The following is a 7343-nucleotide window of genomic DNA, read 5'->3' on the forward strand; positions in this document are numbered from 1 at the left end:
GATTTATAACTTTTCTTCTCTGCCAGTGCTGGCCAACTCACTCGCTTTAATCAAGGAAATTTTTTTTTTGCAAATACATGCACATTGCACATACAAGCAACACATATACATAATTATTATTATAATAATGACAAATACAATCATTATAATATAAATGACATTGTGATAATTTTGTCTAGCATCTTTAAATGTGCGTTGTTTACAACAGAGTGGGGCATAGATATTACCATTAGGCCTTTTATCATTAAAGCTCGCCATTATCCGCGGGGTAACCTATATCCGTTGCTTTTAAAACATTGTATTTTAGGGTATCATATCTACGATCGCTGGTTTCAAATTGCAATATTTTGATGATATTGCAATTTGAAACCACAGTCCGTAAACTCGATCCTCCTCAACATCCCGTCTTCTTAAACAACGGATATAGATTACCCCCGAATAAAGGTGAACTAGCGATATGTATCAAGATGGGAAATATCTACAAAACCTACAATCCAAGATTTATGCTTGATTTCATCATAGGTCCATTATAGGAGGTGATGGGGTTCCCATTTGCGCATGGTTACAATGGCTATAATTCCAGGAAATGGCTATTCCGGGAAATGGATCTAATACCATTAAGATGGTATGGTTAAGGAAATGTGTTTCTGTGGGTATTATTCGTTTCTCATAGCTGGGTGTTTCCTTTCTCCAGCTCCAAGCACCAGTTGTTGTTGTTGTTGTTGTCGTTGTTGTTGTTGCTACTAGTGGTGCTGTTGCTGTTGTTGTGCTGTTGTTGTTTTTGTCCATAAGGCCTATGTATAGCTTTATAGAACTGTAGTTATGTATTAGAGGGTGCCATGCTTTGTACCTTGTACAATTGTTGCGCAATAAAGCTATTACATAACACTTGTAATGCCTTCCCCCTTAGCTCGAGGCACCCCTTCCCCCATTTACACCCCTTCCGAAAGTCTAGTGCAACCCCAACTAAGATGTCCTTACCAGGATTTGAACTAGGGTCTCCTAGTTACCAACTGATTGGGACTGGAAGCTCAACTGTGAGACTGCCACCAGTTGAGCCACAAGGACATCCACTGAATGAGTAGTGTCACATATAGGCCTTCTAGTTCTACAATACAATAAGTTGAAAGAAAACGGTAGATATCTTGGCGTATACAGTTATCTGCGCACATGCAGTGTGCATGTGATGTTGCTTCCATGCCCATATCTTTTTTAACCGTACAACGGCCTAACCTTGGCATTGGCATGAGAAAGGACGCTTAGACTTGGCGCTAAATGGAGAAATGCACTTATCTATAATTGAGTAATGTGAAATGCATGATAACAGGGCGTAAAAGGGCATTCTGGTCTTTTTGCCGGTTTCAGGTTGGGAAATTGCAAATGATTTCTTAGATCTGACAGTAGTTGACATGGACTTTTGACAATGATGAATTCATCTGACGTTGCCTTTTCTTGTAATCTTTACATTTCTCAGGCAACTTAACAACACAAAGTGATGCTGCAAGAAAGATGACTGTCACGGTATATTTAAAAATAGCATATATCATAGTGAATGTGATTTGATAGGCGTACGTGCCAAGTTTCCCGTTTTCTTTTAACATACTGAAGAAAGTTTGTCTGTACTTAAAGCAAAAGGTGCTTCAACCGGCCAAGTTGCCAAGCGGGTAGTATTTGCCTTGCGTTTTTTTTTTATTTCAACTTCCTCATCATACATGTATGTAAAAATGAGTTGGTAAAAAGTAACAGGCATAAGTCCTTTTCCTCGCTTCTGTCTAAAATAAAATGAAACTAGAGTTCCACGAACACATACCTTTGCCAAATAAACCAGGTTTGTTATGCAGAATGACGTCTGTAGACAAATGCGATACTCATTTCATTTTCTTTATAATTATATGCTTGGAGTTGGTTTATAAAATTTTGGCATTGATTATGCAAATTAGATCCCAAGTTACAATCAATTGATATCAAATTGTAGCAAGCATTACTTAAGCTATTAGCATACCAAAAATCATGATGATCCTTTGATCCATTCTTGACTTATTCTCTTTCAAAGTCTTTAAATACACCTCTTACTCTCTTCCCTCTTTCTCGGTTACATATGTGACAACTTTCATTGATGAAAGTACTATAATGGAATACAGTGGATTTATGAACATTTCCTAATCAATTATGCAAATTAGCTGTAAATTTGCATTATAAGTATAACATTATATAAGTCTTCACTTAGGCTATCTACATGCCAAAAATCATGACGATCCGTCAACACGTTCATATTTTCTCATTAATTATGCAAATGAGATCATGATTTGCATGGTAAATATGAATTGACATTTCTCTCTTTCTCAGCTACATATGTGACAAGTTTTAAAGTCCTATCATGGAATGTAGTGAATTTATAAATATCCTCATTAATTATGTAAATTAGCTGTTGATTAGCATGATTGGTATCTCATTATGTAGGTCTTCACTTACGCTACCTACATACCAAAAAGCATGATGATCCGCCAAAATGTTCATATTTTCTCATTAATTATGCAAATGAGGCCATCATTTGCATAATTGATATCTATCAACATTTCTCTCATTCCCAGCTACATATGTGACAAGTTTGAAAGTCCTATCATGGAATGCAGTGGTTTTATAAATTTTCCTAATTAATTATGCAAATTAGCTGTTGATTTGCATAATTAGTTTACCATTATGTAAGTCATCACTCATTCTATGTACATACCAAAAATCATGACGATTCGTCAACACGTTGTAGAGTTATTCTCGTCCAAAGTTGGAAAGGAAACCGGCGCCTGCAGTTCCAAAAAAAGCTGCTAGGGGGCCCAAACTCCCAGCACTTACTCTCTGCCTTGAGGGCTATCTACCACTTGAAAATCATGATCACAGCATGTCCAGAAGCAGGAGATATAAAAAATTGAGGTTATGCTGCAGTATCCTTAGCAAGCCGCTAGGGGGCCCATTATCGAATTTGACCTTCGTATTCCCGACCCCTACCCACATACCAAATATAATCGGGATACATCAAAGGCTTCTTGAGTTATGCTGTTAACACACACACACACAGACACACACACACAGACTCACAAGCCTAAAACATAACCTTAGCCATTCTGGCAAAGGTAATTACATAGATAAATCAACGTCGATGATATATATAAATACAAAATGATGTCACAAGGATGGTGTCTATGGAAGTATTACGACGCTGTTGGAGACTGATATGGACCAGTAGTGTGTTCCACATGAGAATGATTCTTTGAATGTAAGTGTTCTTTGTTCGTTGTTCTAAGTGTTCTTTGTTCGTTGGAAGTGGTGAACTTATTCATTTGCAGCTGAGCGGGAACTTAAAGGTACATGTGGGTACTTGATGAAATGGTCGATGTCAATATCATATAAGCCTAAGAATTGTCAAAAAGAACGGATAAGTCTAATGTTTTTCTACGGTATAAAAGTCAAACCCTTCCCGCGCCTGATGGCGCATAGGGCGGCGCCCATCTCTATTTCCTTAGCCCTGGTCCACACACCGCAATCACTACAGCAGGGGGCTAGTCCACTGGTAGTGGTGTGTGTTCAACTTCCATACTCTTTCCCGAATGCTGAGTGCTAAGCAGAGAAAGCAGCATGTACATATGTACCGTTTTTAAAGTCTTTGGTATGACTCGGCTGGGAATCAAAATCACGACCTACCGAATGCAAGGCAAACACTCTACCCACTAGGCCATTGCACCGGCACAGCTCCGGTATGCCAAAGGTAAAAGGGAACAAGTCATTCATCTCTCCCTGTAATCAACTGACTGATGGTTGGTTGGTTGGTAGGTCATGGAAGATAGCAGAATCCCTAAGATGCTACTGTATGGTCAACTGAAGCAAGGGCACCGCAATCGGGGTAGACCCTTTAAAAGATACCGGGACACACTGAAAGGAAACCTTAACCCTATTCAGACCGGGGGGGGGCTTTTGAGGCCCGCGGCAACTTCGATGTCCTATAACGCTAGAACGGCTTACGCTAGAGCCACCAAATTTGGTGAGTTTTCCTAAAATATTGTTGGCAAAAAAATTGCGAAGTTTGAAAAATTTTCGATTTTTTCGTGTTGCCATGGCAACCGATTGTTGACAGGCTGTTTTGCCAAAAATCACTATTTTTGGTTCTAACAATGTATTTTTCATATTTATTTGTTATATCACTGCTATTTTGTAACATAAATAAAATCTTATATTATTTAGCATATCTTTCATAATTATATATGCATAAATTATGCTAATTTGATGACGTCATCAGCCCAAAATCCAAGATGGCGGACCGTATGGCAAGATCAAGAATAACAAGCTAATTATCCCTCAGAATTTGTAACTACCTGGTATTTTTTCATCAAAAACCATCTAAATGAATGAAATTAGTCTATTTCCATTGCCCTTTGTGATTATTTGTTGCAAAAAAAGGATTTTTAAAAATTCAAGGTGGTGGATATAATATGGCGGAGCCCAACTCGTATCTTAGATGTGCATGACGTCATTTTGTGACGTCATTTTGACGTTATCGATGTTGCTATTGGCAACACAAGTCGTAATAAACATTATCATTCTGTTATCTGCACTTGTTGTTGCATTTTTTTAGCAAAACTTGAAGTTTTCTGAGAAAAACCCTTTTTTCATGGGTCCGGCCAATATAATCAAATTGATGACGTCATAATTACGTCATCTTACGTCAACGTAACGTCAAACGTCAAATACTTGTCAGATATTATGTCGATATTATGTCCTGAAAATTTGGTGGCCCTACGGCACGTCGTTTTAGAGTTATAGGACTTAGAAATGGAGGGCCTCAAAAGCCCCCCCCCCCGGTCCAGGGATGACCAAAAAGCCCGGTCTGAATAGGGTTAAGAGTTGCAATGTAAACATTAACTCTTGGGAAGAAACTGCTCATGATTGAACAGACTGGAAGAGAGTGTAAGTCAGGAATCATGGCCTTTGAATCGAAAAGAGCTGCTGCCATACATGAGAAGAAGGAGAGGAGGAAACAGGGCTCTGTGCCTGTAAGCTCGAGCTCCTTCATCTGCAGCACCTGCGGCCGCTCCTGCGCCTCCAGAATAGGACTTCACTCCCACATGAGGAGACACCTGGACAAGTGACTGGCTGCCTGCCTACTCATCCGTCGACAGCCGACAGGAGAATCCATCATGAGTTCGATCCACAGTCAAGTCATACCAAAGACTTTAGAAATGGTACATGCTGCTTTTATTAGCACACATCATTTGGGAAAACTATAAGAGTTAAACACACACCACTACCTGTAGACTATCCCCCTGCTGTAGTGAGTGTAGGGAGCTGTGTGGCTCAGGGTTACAGAAGCGGAAATGAGTGCTTAGAGACGTCTCTCGGATAGGACGTGAAATGGAGGCCCCGGCTTTTGGGAGAGTCACACCTCATGCACTTTAAAGAACCCACCACACATTCGAAAAAGAGTTGGGGCATACCCCGGTGTGTGATGGTACAAATCCTTCCATCTGGAGTTGGTGATTTGCTACAAATCCCCCGGATGGAGGCCTGGATAACCTCCATAAAGATTAGCCACACGGTGCGTGATTTACATCATTCACCCGGACGAGAGACCTGGCGCATCCCCGTATTGTAGAAAGGGTATGTCACCCCGGAAGGGGCGGTATAACTTTAACGGTGCTGTGACTATGATTGCTCTTGAAAGTCAGTAGTGCCGGCACTATGCCAAACTTGCATGGCACAAGTTCGTACCGTAGGGCATGACCTTGGAGAAACGTAGTTATCATTTCATCTGACCTGGACGAGATTCAACTTTTATGACTCTTTTTATGAACTTCAATACCAGAGGTGATGACGTAGATAATTCATATGGGCAACCTCACGCGATATAATCCTATATTTGTAAAGATAGTTGCGGGCCATTTTCGAGGCATGAACTACGACTTTATGTACATCTGTGATTTATAGCAGAGATTACTAGTAAACTCATACTGTGGAAGCCAGCACACGGGTATACTATACACATGCTGAGCGACCTTGACTTACCTATATATACTACTTTAGACCAACTTGCTCGTGATGTAGGGTTGCGGGCCCAGATTTCTACAAACAATCAAGGCCACTTTTATAATATCAACCATGGTTGCCTCATATGTTCATGTGCCACTGTCTTCTAGCTTCCAGCCCTTTATGGCAAATATTTTGAACTGTCCTATATTAAGTTCATCAACTATACGGTTAGTTGTAAAATAATCCTTCACCGAACAAAAGTAGTTTTTACTGCTTTCTGGGTTGGAGAGCCACAAGGACATTACAATGAATGCACCAGCGGTACATACAAACTTCCTCCAATAGATGGAAAGAAAACGGTAGACATCGTAGTGTACACAGTCATCACCGTACATGTAGTATAACTGCGACGTTGCTTTTATGCTCTACCTTTCTTTTCAAATTCTAACTGTAAAGTGGATGTCAATCACCGTTGCGGTTATGCGTAGGCCTTGGCATTGACCTAAAAAGGGACGGTTAAACTTGGCGTTAAATGGCGGTATGCACTTATCTATAATTGAGTAACGTGAAATGCATAGTGACAGGGCGTAAAAGAATATTCCGATCTTCTTGCCGGTCAGGCAATCGCTAGCTGCAAGTGGTATCTTAGATCTGACAGTAGCTGACGTGCACTTTTGACAATGATGAATGTATTAGACGTAAGCCATTCTGTAGGCTTTAAAGTGATGAGGCAAGAAAGATGGTTGTCAGTATATATAAAAATATAATATATCATACTACATGTTGGTTGATGGGCGAACGTGCCAAGAGGTCTCTCGTTTTTTTTACACATCTTGAAGAAAGTTTGTTAGCACTACGGGGCCATTTTTTCAGTGGGTGGAGTGTTCGACTTACAATTGGTAGGTCATGAGTTCGATCCACAGGAAAGTCATACCAAAGACTATAAAAATGGTACATGCTGCTTTTTCTACTTAGCACTCCGTATTTGCGAAAGAGTATGGAAGTTGAACACAGACATCACTACCAGACTAGCCCCCTGTAGTAATGATTGTAGAAAGCTTTGTGGTCCAGGGCTACAGAAGCAGAGATGAGCGCCACCTGATGCACCATTTGGTGCTGGAAGGACTTTAACTTTGACCTAACACTATTCAGACCGGGGTGGGGCTTTTGAGGCCTGCGCCAACTTTCATGTCGCATTATGCGAGAATAGCTTACGGTAGAGCCACCAAATTTGTGACTTTTCCTAAGATTTATTTGACAACAATGTCACAAAGTTTGAAATAATGGTTTATTTTTGTTGTTGCCATGACAACCCTTTGCTTACAGGC

The sequence above is a fragment of the Branchiostoma floridae genome, chromosome 6 (assembly GCF_000003815.2).
Source record: "Branchiostoma floridae strain S238N-H82 chromosome 6, Bfl_VNyyK, whole genome shotgun sequence".
Lineage (NCBI taxonomy): Eukaryota > Metazoa > Chordata > Leptocardii > Amphioxiformes > Branchiostomatidae > Branchiostoma > Branchiostoma floridae.